This window comes from Mirounga leonina, unplaced genomic scaffold (assembly GCF_011800145.1).
Source record: "Mirounga leonina isolate KUSES-001 unplaced genomic scaffold, KU_Mleo_1.0 Mir_153, whole genome shotgun sequence".
NCBI classification, from domain to species: Eukaryota; Metazoa; Chordata; class Mammalia; order Carnivora; family Phocidae; genus Mirounga; species Mirounga leonina.
The window spans coordinates 3,734,544-3,751,483 of record NW_023270387.1 but is presented as its reverse complement, the minus strand read 5'-3'; the positions used below and the strand labels follow the sequence as shown (position 1 = coordinate 3,751,483).

Sequence of the window (16,940 nt, the reverse complement as noted above, 5' to 3'; positions counted from 1 at the left end):
CCCGGGCCCGGCCGCCGGCTCTGCGAGACTTCGGCTGGGGGCGGAGACGGGGGCCCGCCTCTGCGCTCGCGCTCTGCGACAGCTCGTGGCGTCACGCGGGGCGGGGCCTCGGGGCAGGGGGCGGGACCAAGGCCGAGGGCCCCGTACTTACGCCAGTCACGCTCGGAGAAGCGCTAACGGGACAGCGGTCCAGGCCAATCGCAGTCAGGCCTGCGGAGCAGCGAGGCCAGGGTGGAGACTTCGGAGACTGCAGTTGCAGGTGGGTGAGCTCTGGGGTCTGAGGGAGGAGTGGGATGGCGGCGCCTGGCGCTGGGGGGCCCGCGGACGAGGGGGCCCCCGGGGCTTCGGCCGCCGCCCGATCGTCCGTGTGCGGGGGCGGGGAGCTCGGCGCTCGGGGCCCCCGGAGCCGTGCCCCGCGCCGGCCCCGGGACCCCTCGCTGCGGCCGTGCGGCGGCCCGGGACGCGGCGGAGCGCACTTGGCTCCGCGGCCTTCCCCGGGGGCTCGGTTGTCTTCCCAGGCCTGACCGAGGGCCGTCCGGATGCCTCGGGGGGACCCTGGGGGCCCTGGGGGGCTCTTCTGGGGAAGCCCTCGTGACCAGAGCCCCTGCGGGTACTGGCCTCTGCAGAGCCATGGCAGTGCCCAACTTTGCGGGAGAGGAAATGCCATCCGTCCTCCGGCGGCCGAGGGCCAGCAGGAGTAAGTCACACAGCGACCTGAGGGTTATTTCCACCCCCTTTGCCATGGCTTCTAGTCTGTTTCCGTCGATGCTTGTTTCCCTTAACTTCCTCATACCGCGATCCCCTTCCAGTCCTTTGCAGGTAGGTGGGATTCTGAACACACAACGCACACGTAACACAAATTAGTGTCTGGATAGATCAACTTGGGGAATACTTCCCAAAAGCCTGTGTCAGGGGCCCTGCGTAAGATCTGCTTGCCACCTGCAGAGAGCTTACAATCTGGCAAGGCCAAGAGAACATGTACCAAAACCCGCAGCAAGTGAAAATGGGAAGGCACGTAAAGTATAAGCGTCTACTGATACTCGTATCACCGATGACCCCAACTCCGTTCCCCACCTTTAACTTTATGTATCTGAGCATCGTATGATAACTTCGCCATTCTTGCCTTTTTGAACTGATTTTTCTAATTTCACTCCATTTTCTGTTTCCAAAACGCTTCCAGGTACATTGTCACATGTTCTGTGCAGTTAGTAGTTATTGTTACTGATGGAGAATCCGAGATAAGAGAGAAATTTGTGGAATTACTTCAACGCAGGGTTGGGCATAGTTCATTCTTGTAGCATTGGAGTAAGCTCTGGGTATTCTGTGTGGAGCCTCGTAGACAGATGATGTGGTGGCCATTCATCCTTGTTCCCTCTGCCTAGAATATTCTCTCCTCCAGTCATCACATTTCTTGTTCCTCTGTGTCATTCAGGTCTCGGCTCAAATGTCATACCTAAGAGAATGTCTCTGTACAAGAAGTCTAAAAAAGCTCACTCTCCCCACTCCCTTCCATCCCTGGTACTAGTGGACATTCTTTTTAGGTTTGTTTAATGGAATCCCCTTCCTTGTCTACTTTGTAAATTCTTACTTGTCCTTTAAGGCTTAGGGCAAACCTGACCTTTTCTTAAGGACAACCCCAGAGTATGTTTTTTAATATTCTCTATTTAATTCATTTGGCAACTATTCTTATACTGCCTTATGACATCTATTATCCCGAATTATTTGTATGTGTGTTACCTTGCAAATTAGAATGTAAACTACTCGAGAGGGAATTTAATGCATACCTTACGTTTTACAAAGAGTATACAAATGTTTTGATGAACTTTTACAATAGATTTTACTCCTTTTATAAGCTAACATTGGTATTTATATTCTGTCTACCTTTACTTCCCTCAGTTTTTTTCCTTGAGGAAATATAAAGTGTGCCTAACTATATTCAGTAAGCCCAAACATTTTATTATGATATTTTTTATTGCATTGGTCAGGGGAAAAAGAGGACTGAAGTGTTAGACGTCCAGCAAGCTTGTGAGTGAGAGTCATCTTGCCAGCTCCTGATCTATCGCTTCTTAGTGAATTCTGAGCAATCTGTGTTCTTTTTCCAGTTCCACCACCAGCTATCTGTGTGACTTTGGGTAAATCACATAACCTCTCCCAGGTTTCAATTTCAGTGGAAAAGCACCAGATGAAATCCTCCTAAGTTTTATTGATTTGTGTGTGTGTGGGGGGGGAAGAGATAATGTTCATTAACCTTTTTTTGGGTCACAACTTAAACTTTATTCCATTGCAAAGCTTAACTTGTCAAGACTTTAATAAATATTTCTTTAATTCTACCAGTTACCCAAGAAAGAAGCCTTTTTACCTCTTGTCCCTCAATCTGTATGTCCTATTCTCCATTCTGTTGGTTCTGCTCCTAAACTAGAGCTAAAATCCATCTACATTGCTCTATCTCCACTGTTCACACTCTGGTCTAAGCCACGATCCTGTCTCACCTGCAAGGGTGACTCATTTCCTAGCCTGCAGGAGAAAGGGCAACGGTGTTTTCCTGAGTCCTCCCCGCCGTGAGCACTCTTGAAGTCTTCAGAGCCCGGGCTCCGAGTCCGTGCCCTCAGTCACTGCACTATATGGGCTCCTGAGTAGGCCGGGTAGGAGAGGCCGGCAGGATAGGGATCCTGAAGAGTGTTGTGCCACAGAAACTAGAGCTGCGTGTTTCAAGAGGGGGGGACTAGTTAGCAACACGAGTACTCCTGAGAGGTTAACTCGAACTGGAGAGAGAAGTTAGCATTTGACTGCCAGGCGAGAGCACAGCGTGGTGATACCGACTCAGCAGCTTGCAGGGTCGTAGGGTAAGAGAGGACTGGACGGTAGTGTGCTCAGATGGCGACTGCACGGAAAGCTACTACAGACTTCCTGGGTCGGGGAGTGGAAAAAGGGGCTGGTCACTAGAGGGTAATGAAAGTTCAAAGGACAGGTTTTTGTTTGATGTCTAAGGGTGGGAGATACTAAAACGTGTCCACTGATGGAATCGGTCCAGTGGAGTGGGAGAACGTGTTGGTGCAGGAGAGGGGGTAGTTGTGTGGGTGGGTGGGTGGGTGCTCGCATGTGTGCACAGTACTCTAGAGTGTACTGCAGAGTGGAGGACCCCGTCTCCATTGTTAGTGGCTATGTGCCCAGTATCTAGAATAGTGCTGCTTGCCAAAGTAATAGCTACTCTGCAAAGTTTCTAATATTTACTGAGTAAATGAATAACTTGGACTCTATTTCTCTTACCTCTTTTTAATTAATTCTTCACACATCAGCCAGGAGGATATTTAAAAAAAATAAATCAGATCATGTCACTGCCCAGTGCAGTCGTCTGTGGTTCCAGCTGCACTTAGAATGGAATTCCAGCTCCTGTGGCCTGTCGGGTCCCGCAAGACGTGGCACCTGCCAGGACCCCTACCTCCCCCACTTCTTCTCTCATCAACTGAATTCCAGTGATGCTGGCCTTCCTTCATGTGCTCAAAATGAAGAACTCCTTCCCACTTTAGGGCTTTCTACATGGGTTCTCCCGCCAACTTCTTACCTTGTCATTCAGGTGTCCACTTAAATGACACCTGCTCAGAAAGACGCTCCTTGGGCGCCTGGGTGGCTCAGTTGGTTAAGCAACTGCCTTCAGCTCAGGTCATGATCCCAGGGTCCTGGGATCGAGTCCCACATCGGGCTCCCGGCTCAGCGGGGAGCCTGCTTCTCCCTCTGACCCTCTCCCCTCTCATGCTGTTTCTCTCCAGCTCACTCTCTAATAAATAAATAAATAATCTTAAAAAAAAAAAAGAAAGAAAGAAAGACGCTCCTTGATACTGTGGTGAATGAGAGCAAAAGCTCGGGAGCCACACCATCCTGGTCCAGGTCCCTGCTTACCTGCCATATAACTTTGAGCAAATTGTGTAACGTCTCAAAGCCCCAGTTCCCCTTCCTATGAAGTGCGGACAGGAGCAGTATCTTTTTTACACACTTCTTTTGAAGATTCAAGAGTATATGAAGCCCACAGTACAGAGGAAGCCCTATGCAAATGTTACCACTGTTACTCCCTGAAGTTGAATATCCCCCATTGTTCATTTCTGTTCCCTTTCCCAGCTGTTTCTTCACAGTATTTAGAACAATGTCTAATTTGTCAGTCTTCCTCACTAGATAGGACCACCAGGAAAGCAAGGATCACGTCTGCCTCTTTCCTCCACGCTTCCCTAACTCCATCCCTGGCGTACAGTTGGCAGTCTGTGACCAATATTAATTAGAACAGGCCAGAAGTCATGCTCTAATTTGAAATTCCAGGGACCAAACTCAGATCACTGGGAAGCCTGATGGAATCAAAGCCCAGAACGGTCACGGCACAGCCTTGGTTGAATATTCCACTCCTGTCAAGTGGCGCAAGCGTTTTCTGTCATTACTTCGTATCAATCTTGTCTGACTTGATGGTTGAACTTTTATTGATTCAATTACTTAAATCAGATTTTAATGGAAGACATTAAAAGGAAGAACAAGACAATAGTTTTAAAAATTGTTGCAATATTTTGAGCACAAAGGAGTTTTGCTGACGTTGAGGTGCAGTCTTACAAAATACACCACTGTCTTACGTGCTTCGAAGAAATAAAACAGTGCCATTTTTAACTACGACACAACTCCTTATTGCTTGGTATTTTTCGTACTTAAGGAAAGCCCTTTTAAAAATTTTGTGTATCACCCCTGTACACACATAAGAAGAAAAACATAAGCAAAATTAGCTGAGATGCTCTTAAAACTTTTTCACGTTCAGAGTCCAATGCTTCGAATTCACTGTCAACTCAGAATCTTGATGTCCGTGTTTTTCCACGTAGTATCATTCTCTGTTATCAAGAGCATTAGTGATGCTTCATTTCTTAAATGAGTATCCATTATTATCTCCAGGGCTATCTTTTAAGATACGGATACTCATTCTTCACGTTTTGATACGCAGTGTGATGCATGTAGGGACAATATGTCATGTCACTACCCGGCCAAAAGCAATTACGAGATACCTGTCAATTTCAGACACGTTTAGTGTGAAAAAATGTGTCTTAAAATTAATGAAATATTATACTGATTTTGCATAATATGTGAAGAAAAAAATTGCTTTACAGATCTTTTACCAAGATTTAAGAATTGTTTTAACAATTAATAACATTACTAAGTACATGTTACTACTGAGTTTAACCATTAATATTGATATACCACCTGACAATATTAATTTAGTATTTATGATGTAATTTAAGCATCACAACACTATGGTGTATTGGTGTGTCCACTTTGCACACAAGGAAGCTAAAGCCTCAGAGAGCCTCCATAGGGGTCACAGTATAGTGACAGGTCATTTAGGACCCTATTCTTTCAGCTCCAAATCCTGAGTTCTTTGATATTTGCAAAATACACTACTACTGTGAGTACAGATTTACTCCAACCAAATTTAAGAAATGAAGATTTCAGCTTCTTGAATTTTTCATTCTGCATAGAATATACAGAATGAAATACATGGCAGGCTTTATCTTTTAACAGCTTCATAAAAGTGAATACCTATATATGACTCCAGTATATTTGAGAATACTTATTTGGGGATACTTAAACATTTCTTTTTTTTTTTAAGATTTTACTTTTTTATTTGAAAGAGTGCGCGCGCGCGCGAGAGAGAGAGCGAGTGCACACAAAGCCAGGGAAGAGGGAGAAGCAGGCTCCCTGCTGAGTGGGGCGCCGGACTCCGGGCTCAATCCCAGGACCCAGGGATCATGACCTGAACTGAAGGCAGATGCAAACTGAGCAACCCAGGTGCTCCGACACTTAAAAATTTCTAGAAAAGTTTGCTTTTTGTTACTATTTCTAGAAATAAGAATTACTTTATACCTCCATCATTGGGTTCAATGAACAGTGAGCCTCAAAAGTGACTTAATCCAACACAAGATCCAAATTCAATACATATTTTTAATGATAATAAAGTTAATTAAAACGTGTTTGTGGTTGAAGTTTCTCAAATTTATTTCCTCAAGACTTATGTCACTATGCAGAAATACAGTTTTTATCCTTTTGAAAGTCTCAGGTTTGAGTACCTTTTAGCTTTTTTGCTTTACATTCAACTTCTTTTTTAAAAACTGAGGAACAGGGCACCTGGATGGCTCAGTTGGTTGAGCATCGGACTTGATTTCGGCTCAGGTCGTGATCTCGGCTCAGGTTGTGATCTCTGGGTCATGGGGTTGGGCTCCACACTGGGTGTGGAGTCTGCTTGGGTTTCTCTATATATGGCTGCCCTCCCACTTGTGCTCGCTCTCTCTCTCCCAAATAAATAAATAAATAAATAAATCTTTAAAAAAAAAACAACTGAGGAACTACTTACACTAAAAAAGAAAACATTTCCTTTGCATTTTTTAAGTGTTTTGAACAAGAACAAAACTGGGATATCAAAACAGTTTGTAAATTGAATTTATATTTCATGGTCTTTAATTTTTATTTTGAAATAATCACATACATACAGGAAGTTACAAAAATAGTATAAAGTGGTCCCACGTGCCCTTCACCCAAGGCTACATCTTACATTAATTATTGCCCAAAATCAAAATCAGGAACTTGGCATTGGTGCCCTGTGTGGGGACAGTCCTATGTCATTTTATCACATGTATAGATCCCTATAACTAATCAAGTCACAATTTATTAACAGATCACTGCAAAAGTCTCCCTTATGCATTCCTGCCCCTCTACCTCCCACCACATTCCTCAGTCCCTAGAAACCACTAATCTGTGTCCGTCTCTATCATGTTGCCATTTCAAGAATGTTCTAGAAGTGGAAACATACAGTATGTGGCCTTTTGAGATTGCCTTTTTTCACTATCCAATGCTCTTGAAATTCATCTAAGTTGTGATGTACATCAGTGGTTTGTTCCGTTTTAATGGTGAGTAGTATTCCATGGTATGGAGGGACGACAGTTTGTATATTCACTCATCCATATACTAAGCAACATTTTGGATGTTTACAGTTTTTGACCACACAACTGTAGATGCTATGGAAAACCATATACAGATTTGTATTTCTCTAGGATAAATGTGCTCACATCAGTGATTATTGGGTAATATAATTGGTGTTTAGTCCCCCCATTTTAATTGAGATATGATTGACATATAACATTATGTTAATTTTAGGTGTACAACATAATGATTTGATATTTGTAAATATTATGGAATGAATACCACAATAAGTTTAGTTAACATCCATCACCTTGCAGAATTTTTTCTTCTGATAGCTTTTAAGATTTACTCTCGGCAACATCCAAATATAGAAGGCAGCATTGTTACCTGCAGTCATCATGCTGTACATTACATCTCCAGAACTTAACTCTTAGAACTGGAAATGTGTACATTTTCATCTCCTTCACTCAGTTCCCCCAGCCCCCAGCCCCTCTGGCAAACAACATGTTCTCTGTTTCCATGGGATTTTTTTTTCTTCAAGATTCCACATATAAGTGACATTCTACAGTATTTGTCTTTATTATTTCATTTAGCATAATGCCCTCAGGGTCCATCTGTGCTGTGGCAAATGGCAGGATTCCTTCTTTTTTATGGCTAATGCTCCGTGTGTGTGTGTGTGTGTGTGTATTTCACATTTTCTTCATCCATTTATCAATCTACAGACACTTAAGTCGTTTCCTTATCTTGGCTATCGTGAATATGCTGCTGTGAATATGGCAGATAGATACCTCTTCAGGACAAGTGATTGTTTCCTTTTAATTCATACCTAGAAGTTGAATTGGTAAGATCATATTGTAGTTTCATTTTAAAATTTTGAGGAACCTCCATACTATTTTCTATATTGGTTGCACCAGTTTTCATTCACACCAAAAGTATACAAGGTTCCCTTTTCTTCACATCCCCCAACAGCACTTGCTGTCTCATCTCTTTGACAAAAACCATACTGACAAGTGTGAGTTTGTATCTCGGGGTTTTGATTAGCCTTTTCCTGATGATTAGTGGCACTGAGCACCACTTCATGTACCTGTTAGGCATTTGAATAGCTTTGGGAAAATGTCTGTTCATGTGCATTGCCCATTCTTAATTAGATTATTTGGAGGTTTTTTTGCTATTGAGTTCTAGAAGTTCCTTATATATTTTGGATATTAACACCTTATCAGATGTGCAGGTTGAGAATATTTTCTCCCAGTCTGTAGGCTGCTCTTCCATTTGGTTGATCACTTATTCTACAGTGCAGAAGTTTGTCGTTGATGTAGTCCCACTTGTTTATTTTTTGTTTTGTTGCTTTTGCCTTATGTGTCATATCCAAAAAAAAAAAAAAAAAAAGAAAATCATTGCTATTACCAGTGTCAAGGAGCTTATTCCCTACTTTTCTTCCAGGAGTTTTATGGTTCCTGGTCTCACATTTAAGTCTTTAACTGACTTAATTGTTGTGAGTGGTGTGAGAGATGGGTCTAGTTCCATTCTTTTGCATGTAAATATCTTATTTTCCCAACACCATTTATTGAAAAAACTATCTTTTCACCATTGAGTATTCGTGGCCTGCTTGTCAAATGAGAGTTGACCATTTATGTGTGAATTTACTTCTAGGCTCTCAGTTCTTTTCCATTAGTCAATGTGCTTGTTTTTATGCCAGTGCCATACTGTTTTGATTACTATAGCTTTGTAATATAATTTAAAATCAGGAAGTGTGGGGGCGCCTGGCTGGCTCAGTCAGTTAAACACCTGCCTTCAGCTCAGGTCATGATCCTGGAGTCCTGGGATCGGGCCCCACATCAGACTCCCTGCTCAGCAGGGAGTCTGCTTCTCCCTCTCCCCCTCTTCTTCCCGCTCCCCCCCACCACCTGCTTGTGCTCTCTCGTGCGTGCTGTCTCTCAAATAAGTAAATACAATCTTTTTAAAAAATCAGGAAGTGTGACGTATCTAGCTTTGCTGTTCTTTCTCAGGATTACTTTGGCTATTGGAGGATTACTTTGGCTGTGTAGATGGTTCTATATGAATTTTAAGATTATTTTTTCTATTTTTATGAAAAATGCCTTAAGTATCTTGATAGCAATTGCATTCAATTCACAGAGGGATTTAGGTAATATGGACATTTTAATAATACTAATTCTTCCAATCCATGAACACAGGGTATATTTCCATTTATTCATGTCTTCTCCAATTTCTTTCATCAATGTTTTATAGTTTTCAGTTTATAAGTCTTTGACCTACTTGGTTAAATTTATTCCGAAGTATGTTATTATTTTTGATGCTATTGTAAATGAGATTGTTTTATTTTAAATTTTAATTTGTTAGTATATAGAAATACTACTGATTTTTGTATGTTGATTTTGTATCCTACAGCTTTACTGAATTCATTTATTAGTTGTTACTTTTTTTTTTTGGTGCAGTCTTTAGGATTTTCTGTATATAAAACATTATTTGCAAACAAAGACAATTTTACTTTTTTCCTTAACAGTTCTGATTCCATTTATTTGTTTTTCTTGCCTCATTGCTCTGGCTAGAACTTCCAGTACTATGTTGAATAGTGGTGAGAGTGGACAACCTTCTCTTGGTCCTGATATTAGAGGAAAACCTTTCAACCTTTCACCATTGAATTTGATGTAAGTTGTGGGTTTGTCATATATGGCCTTTTATTATTTGAGAATTCTATGCCCACTTTCCTTTTATGCCCAGTTATTTGAGAATTTTTATAATGAATGGATGTTGGATTTTTGAAATGTTTTTTTCTCCATCTGTTGGGATGATCATATGATTTTTATCTTTTTATTAATATGGTAAATTACATTTATTGATTTGCATGTTCATTCACCCTTGCCTCCTAGGGATGAATCCTAATTGATCATGGTGTATTATCCTTTTAATGTGCTGTTGGATTCAGTTTGCTAGAATTTTGTTGAGACTTTTTGCATCTATAATCATCAGGGATATTGGCTTGTAGGTTTTTTGTTTTGTTTTGTCTTGTTTTTGTAGTGGCCTTATCTGAATTTGATATCATGGTAATGCTGGCTCAGTTGGTTAAGTGTCTGCCTTCAGCTCAGGTCATGATCCCAGGGCCCTGGGATCCAGCCCCACACTGGACTCCCTGCTCAGGGGGAGTCTGCTTCTTCCTCTGCCCCTCCCCTGGCTCCATGCTCCCTTTCCCTCTCTTCTCGCTCTTTCTCTCTCAAATATATAAAATATTAAAAAAAATTTTTTTTCATATATTTGCAAATTTTCCCATTATTGATTTCTGCTTTCATATGATTGTTGCTGGAAAATATAGTTGGTGTGATTTCGGTCTTCTTCTGCTTGCTACAACTTGTATCGTGGCCTAACATTTGCCCTGTCCTACAAAACGTTCTGTGTCTGTATATGCCACGTAGGTCCTTTTGGTTTATAATGTTGTTCAAATCCACTGTTTCCTTACTGATTCTCTGATCCCATTGTTGAGTGGGATATTAAAGTCTCCAGTTACTATTTTATTGCTATTTATTTCTGTCACTTCTGTTAGTATTTGCTTTCTATATTTAGGTGCTCTGATATTGGGTGCATAAACATTTTACAATTATATAATCTTAATGGGCTGACTCCGTTATCATTATATAAGGACTTTCTTTATCTCTTTTGACTATTTTTAAAGTCTCTTTTATCTGATATAAGTATAGCATCTCTGCTTTCTTTTGGTTACCATTTGCATGAAATATTTTTTCCCATTCCTTCACTCTCAGTGTACATGTGTTTTTAAAGCTACAGGGAGTCTCTTGTAGGCAGCATGTCATTGGATCTTGTATTTTTATCTATTCAGCCATCCTATGTCTTTTGATTGGAGAATTTAATCCATTTATGTTTAAATTATTAATAGGTAAAGACTTACTATTGCCATTTTGTTAACTGTGTTCTGACTGTTTAGTAGATACTTTCTTGCTTCTTTGAGGTTTGATGATTTTTTGTAGCAATATTTTATCATTCTTTTATCATAATCTTTTTTTTTTTTTACATTTTTATTTATTTATTTGACAGAGAGAGACACAGCGAGAGAGGGAACACAAGCAGGGGGAGTGGGAGAGGGAGAAGCAGGCTTCCCACAGAGCAGGGAGCCCGATGTGGGGCTCAATCCCAGGACGCTGGGATCATGACCTGAGCTGAAGGCAGACGCTTAACGACTGAGCCACCCAGGCGCCCCTTATCATAAACTTTTATGTGACTACTACAGGGTTTTCTTTTTGGCTACCATGATGTTAACATAAAATATATTTATAACATTCTATTTTAAGTTGATAACTTAGTTTTACTAGTATATAAACTTTAAATTTTTACTCTCCCCTCACTCACAGTTTAGGTTATTAATGTTTCAGTTATATATATATATATATATATAGTGTTTTAAAGATTTTATTTTTTAGTAATCTCTGCACCCAATGTGAGGCTCAAACTCACAACCCTGAGGTCAAGAGTCACATACTCCATTGACTGAGCCAGACAGGCACCCCTCATTTTACATATATTTTGTATTATGTATCCAAAAACAAATTATAATGGTTATTTTTAATGTTTATTTTTTAACTTTTAAACTAGAGTTGTAAATGAATTACATATTTGAGAATATGATTACAATATTAGAGAATCTGATTTTGACTGTATATTTACCATTATCAGTTAGTTCTGCAAACATTCGTGTATTTTATGATGTTAATTAGCATATTTTATTTCTCCTTGAAAAACTACCTTTAGTATTGCTTGTAAGGCAGATGTAATGGTGATGAACTCCCTTAGCTTTTATTTGTTTGAGAAAGTCTTTACTTCTCATTCATTTCTGAAAGACTACTTCACCAGCTATACTATTCTTAGTTGACAGTTTTTGTTTCCCTTTCAGTACTTTGAATATATCACCTCATTCTCTCCTGATTGAAAAGTTGCTATTGAGAAATCTGTCCATAGTCTTATGGGAGGGGAGGCGGTCCCTTGTATGTGATGTGTCACTCTTTTGCTGCTTTCAAAATTCTTTGTCTTTGACTTTTGACAATTATAGTGTCTCTATGTAGCCCTTTTTGGGTTCAACCTATTTGGGGTCTTTTGGGTGTCATTACTCTGATATCCATTTCCCTCCTCATGTTTGGGAGGTTTTCAGCCATTATTGTTTTTAAATACTTTCTGGCTCTTTTTTCCCACTCTTTTCTCCTTCTGAGATTCTTACAATGCACATATTGTTCTTTAGATGGTGTCTATGAGTCCCATATGCTTTCTTTACTCTTTTTAATTCTGTTTGCTGTTCTGACTGGATAATTTCACATGCCCTATTTCATAGTTCACTGATTCTTCTGCGTGATGGAGTCTGCTGTTGAAGTTCTCAATTGAATTCTTCAGGTCAGTCCTGGATTCTTCAACTATAGGATTACTTTTTTGTTTTGTTTTGTTTCTATTTCTTGTTGAACTTCTCATTTTGTTCATGCATTTTTTCCTAATTTTGTTTAGTTATTTGTGTTTTCTTGTAGTTCACTGAACTTTTTAAGAGGAATAATCTGAATTATTTGCAGACAGTTCATAGATCTCCCATTTCTTTAGGGTCAGTTATTGGAGCTTTAGTATTCTCCTATGATGATGTCATTGTTTACTTGATTCTTTACAATCCTTGATTCTTTGTGTTGGTGTCTGCACGTTTGAGTAAGCAGTTTCCTTTTCCACACTTTATTGGTTCTCTTCTCCAGAAATGGTCTTTCACCAGTCAATTCACTGTTTGGTTCTGGACAGGTCAGCAGGCAGCATCTTTGGTCAGGTGGGGCTTGCTATCAGGGTCTCTACTTGGGCAAGGCTGCTGCCTGAGCTCTGAGGTCAGGCTAGGTGCCTCTGGCTGAGAACAGTTGGTTCCTGCCCATGTGAAGCTATGGGATGGGCTCTGTGGCTGCACGAATTCTCTGGTTAAACTTCCTACTCAGGCAGGACTGGGTGCTATACTCAACAGCTAGGCAGGGCTACGAATCTGCTTTCTTGCCTGACTGGAATTGTAAAACTGGCTCCATGGCCCTGTAGCTTGATGGTTGGGGACCTGAATCCAGCAGAGCTGCCCACCAAACTCCTTGTTCAGACAGTACCACCAGCTCTGCTCTGCAGATGGAAAGAGGTGCTGGCTTGGCTCTCTACTCAGGTGCTGTTGTAAGCTTCGCTGTAGGTTGGGCTACACAGCTTCCCAGGTGTTCTGGTTAGGTTTGCTCATTGGGCAGGGCTGGAGGCTATATTCAGTGCCAAGCAGGGCTTCAGATTTGCTTCCCTGCCTGGGCAAGGGCTGTGTAATAGCCTCCACAGCCAGTTAGACTTAGTAGTCAGGGACATGAATCAGGCAAAACACTGAGCTCCCTGGCCAGATGGGGTCACCAGCTGGGTCTGCAGATGGGCAGAGACCCTGGTTAGGTGCTCCTCTCAAGTTCTGCTAAGTTGCTCAGATTCCTGGATGCGCTGGTCAGGTTTCCTGGTGGGATGGGGCAGGGGGCTGCACTCAGCAGTAAGCAGGGCTATGAATTAGCTTTCTTGCCAGGCAGGGTGGCAAAAACAGGCTCTAAGGCCAGCAGTGCTCATTGTTTGGGGTCTTGAAAAAGGCAGAACTTCACACTGAGTTCCCTGGCTAGATGGAGTCACCATGTCATGGTTAGCTTTTTAAGAGGCTTCCAAATAATTTATATTAACAAGATGTGAATGATACAGCGTCTCTCTGGCCTCTCAATCATTTGATGTTATCAGTATCTTTTTATTAGCCATTCTAATGGATAGGTAGTGCTATTTTATTGTGGTCTTAATTTTGTATGTCCATGACTAATGATATTGAACATACTGACTGCTTACTTCCTGTGTTCATTTCTGTATTTTCTTTCGTGAAATATTTCTTCCTGTCTTTTGCCCATTTTTTAATTGAATTGTTTTTTTTACTGATGGATTTTGAGAATTCTTTATATATTACAGATTATTAATCTTTTATCAGATTTCATTTGCAAACATTTTCTCCCAGGCTATAAATTGTCTTTTTTTCCTCTTAACAGGGTCTTTCACAGAGGAAACGTTTTCAATTTTGATAACATTCAATTAGCATTTTTCTTCTGATTTATGGCTTGTGCTTTTAATATCATAGATCTAAGAACTAAGATCTAAGAACTTCCAGTGCTATGATGAATAGCAATAGTAAAAGTGGACATATTTGCCATCTTCATCATCTTAGAGGAAAAGCATTCAGTCTCCTGCCATTTAGTATAACGTTAGCTGTAGATTTTTTAATAGATGTTCTTTATCAAGTTGAGGAAGTCCTTCTCTGTTCTTTGTTTGTGGAGAGGTTTTCTCATGAATAAATGTGGGACCAATAACAAAGTCTGGTCATAAACAAATTATTCTTCAACTAAGTGGTCTATCCCTTAAGGTTAGTTATCCTCAGTGTTCCATTCTTGGCCCTCTTCTTTACTAATTTTATTTATTCTCCTTGATTGATTTTTATCCATTTCAGTGGCTTTAGTTATCTTGTGAATTGAGTTCCCCTATCCCCTTCATAAACCTTCCAGCACCCTTTCTCGTTGATAGCACTTAACTTTATCATGATTAAATAAAATCTACATATACAAAAGTACTCAAACCAAGTTAAGAAAATAGAAAATTTCAGCTTCTCTGCTTGGCCATTCTATATGGAGTAAACATGACAGGCTTGAACTTATAACAGCTTCATCAAAATGAATACCTATGCATAATGCAAATATATAAATTTGATACTTGAAAGTTTCTACTAAGTGGTTTTACTTACATTATTTGTCACAGAAATAAAAAATACTGTATACATATATCATTGGGTTCACTTGTGACCTGTGAACTGTGAGCGTCAATAATTGATTTAATCCAAGAAATTACATATTAAAAAGTATGCAAACCATTGTTGACTTAATTAAACATTGTACAGGAGGTCTTAGCTACTTCTGTAGTAAAAGAAAAAATAATGTAAAAAATAGGAGAGAAAACAAGCCCCATTTGTTACAAATGATGTCATTTTTATGCAGAAAACACTGAAGAATCAACAGCTAAATACTTAGATTAAGAAATGTGCTTGAGGGGCGCCTGGGTGGCTCAGTTGGTTAAGCGACTGCCTTCAGCTCAGGTCATGATCCTGGAGTCTTGGGATCAAGTCCCACATCGGGCTCCCTGCTCAGAGGGGGGTCTGCTTCTCCCTCTGACTCTCCCCCTCTCATGCTCTCTCTCTCTCTCTCAAATAAATAAATAAATCTTTAAAAAAAAAAAAAGAAATGTGCTTGAGTTACTGGGATTAAAATTCACGTGCATTAATTAAAATAATCCTATTTGTTGTAAGACACATTTCAGTGGCTTAACAACAACAATTTATTTCTTATCCAAAAAAGAACCCAAAAAACAAAAACCAGTGTTTGCAACTTTGTAAATTTACCTTATTCATGCCAGTGAACCTTAGATAGTAAGCTCCATGAGAATAAGAGCCACATATTAGTCATTTACTGCTGATATTCCCTAGTAGAATGATCTTTCTAAAATGTAAATCCATGGTGTAATGCCACCCCAACTTAAAGTCCTTCTAAATATTCCTCATTACCTCTAGAATGAAAGCCAAGCCCCCTCGCATGGTATGCAACTTTGCATGAACCAGCCCCCCTTTCCACTTCAGCTTTATCTGCCCAATCTCTGCTCCTCAACATGTGTTTCTCCCAAGGGGCTGTGGTAACTCTTTCATCCATGCCTCTGCACTTACAGTTTTTCTCTCTTGGAAATGTTTTTCTCACCTTCTTTGGTAATCATCTTTTAATTTTTCTTTAACAGCTCAAGTACCATCAGAATGTCTTCTTCCATCCTCTCCCCTCTCTGCGCTCTCTGCTCTGTCCTCCTCACCCCTGAGAACAAGTCTGAGCTTTGTCCTTCCACCTGCCTCCATAACATTCTTCATATCTCTACTAAGACGCTCATTTGTTACTTCTTTCTCTCCACACCAGCCTGTAAGCCGGCAAGAGCGGGGACCCTGTGACTCCTTTATCTTTAGATGCCCCATGCCTGAGCAGGTTTGAAGCCCAGGAGATATTCAATAAAAGTTTACAGAAGAGGGAAGATCGGAGAGGAGGCAATTCAAGTGAGAACAATGAGACATTTACCTCAAAGAGTGGCAGTAGGGGTGAAGAAAAGGTAGTGGTTTTAAAATAGATATGGCGGGGGCGCCTGGGGGGCTCAGACGGTTGAGCGTCTGCCTTCGGCTCAGGTCATGATCTCAGGGTCCTGGGATCGAGCCCTGCATCGGGCTCCCTGCTCAGCGGGAGCCTGCTCCTCCCTCTGCCTCTCTCTCTCTCTCATGAATAAATAAAAATAAAATCTTTAAAAAAAAAAAATAGATATGGCGGGTGAAGGAAGACTTCCAAGTGTCTGGCTTGGGGAATATAGAGCCATTCATCTCAATGGGAAACCCAAAAAGAGTAGAGTTATGGTGGGGGGATCAGAATGATATTACTTGAACTTTGTAGTCCACTGGTAATTATGGCCACATTAAAGAATTGAAAAACAGAGATATTTTTAATGCCCAATAAAAAATATATTTTAAAATTAAAATTAAATTGTATGTATAGACACACACACATACATAATCATATACAGAACGAAGTGTTGTGAAACGAGTATTCAGCATCTAGCCACGTTCTCTCCTCTCTCTCCCTGACTAAATGGCTTGGAGGCCAAGGTAGTAATTCTGCTTTATGTTGTCCTATGGGGATCACAGAGCCTTGTCAGCACCAATAATCCTAAACTTTGAGAGAACTTTTAAAAACCAAGAAGAGTCTACGATTGTAGGAGCTAAATGTATCTTTCCATCTACAGTATCTAACTTCCTCTATCAGAGGGATTTAATACATATCAAAATGGATGAGGATTTAGAGCAGTTCCAAAGGGTATGTAGGCTGTGTGGACTGAGTCTCCCCACCAAT

General features: G+C 40.7%; 1 protein-coding gene across 6 annotated transcripts in view; it reads left to right on the top strand.

Annotated features, from left to right (window-relative positions):
- The first annotated feature begins 169 nt into the window (after positions 1–169).
- Positions 170–16,940, top strand: part of KBTBD3 (kelch repeat and BTB domain containing 3) — a 29,385-nt gene continuing 12,614 nt past the window's right edge. The window contains exons 1-3 of one of the 6 annotated variants that reach the window (XM_035008832.1): positions 267–819; positions 9,507–9,605; positions 15,966–16,099. The gene's annotated coding sequence lies outside the window, so the exon portion shown is untranslated. The other 5 variants (XM_035008831.1, XM_035008834.1, XM_035008829.1 and 2 more) reach the window with 5 other exon arrangements.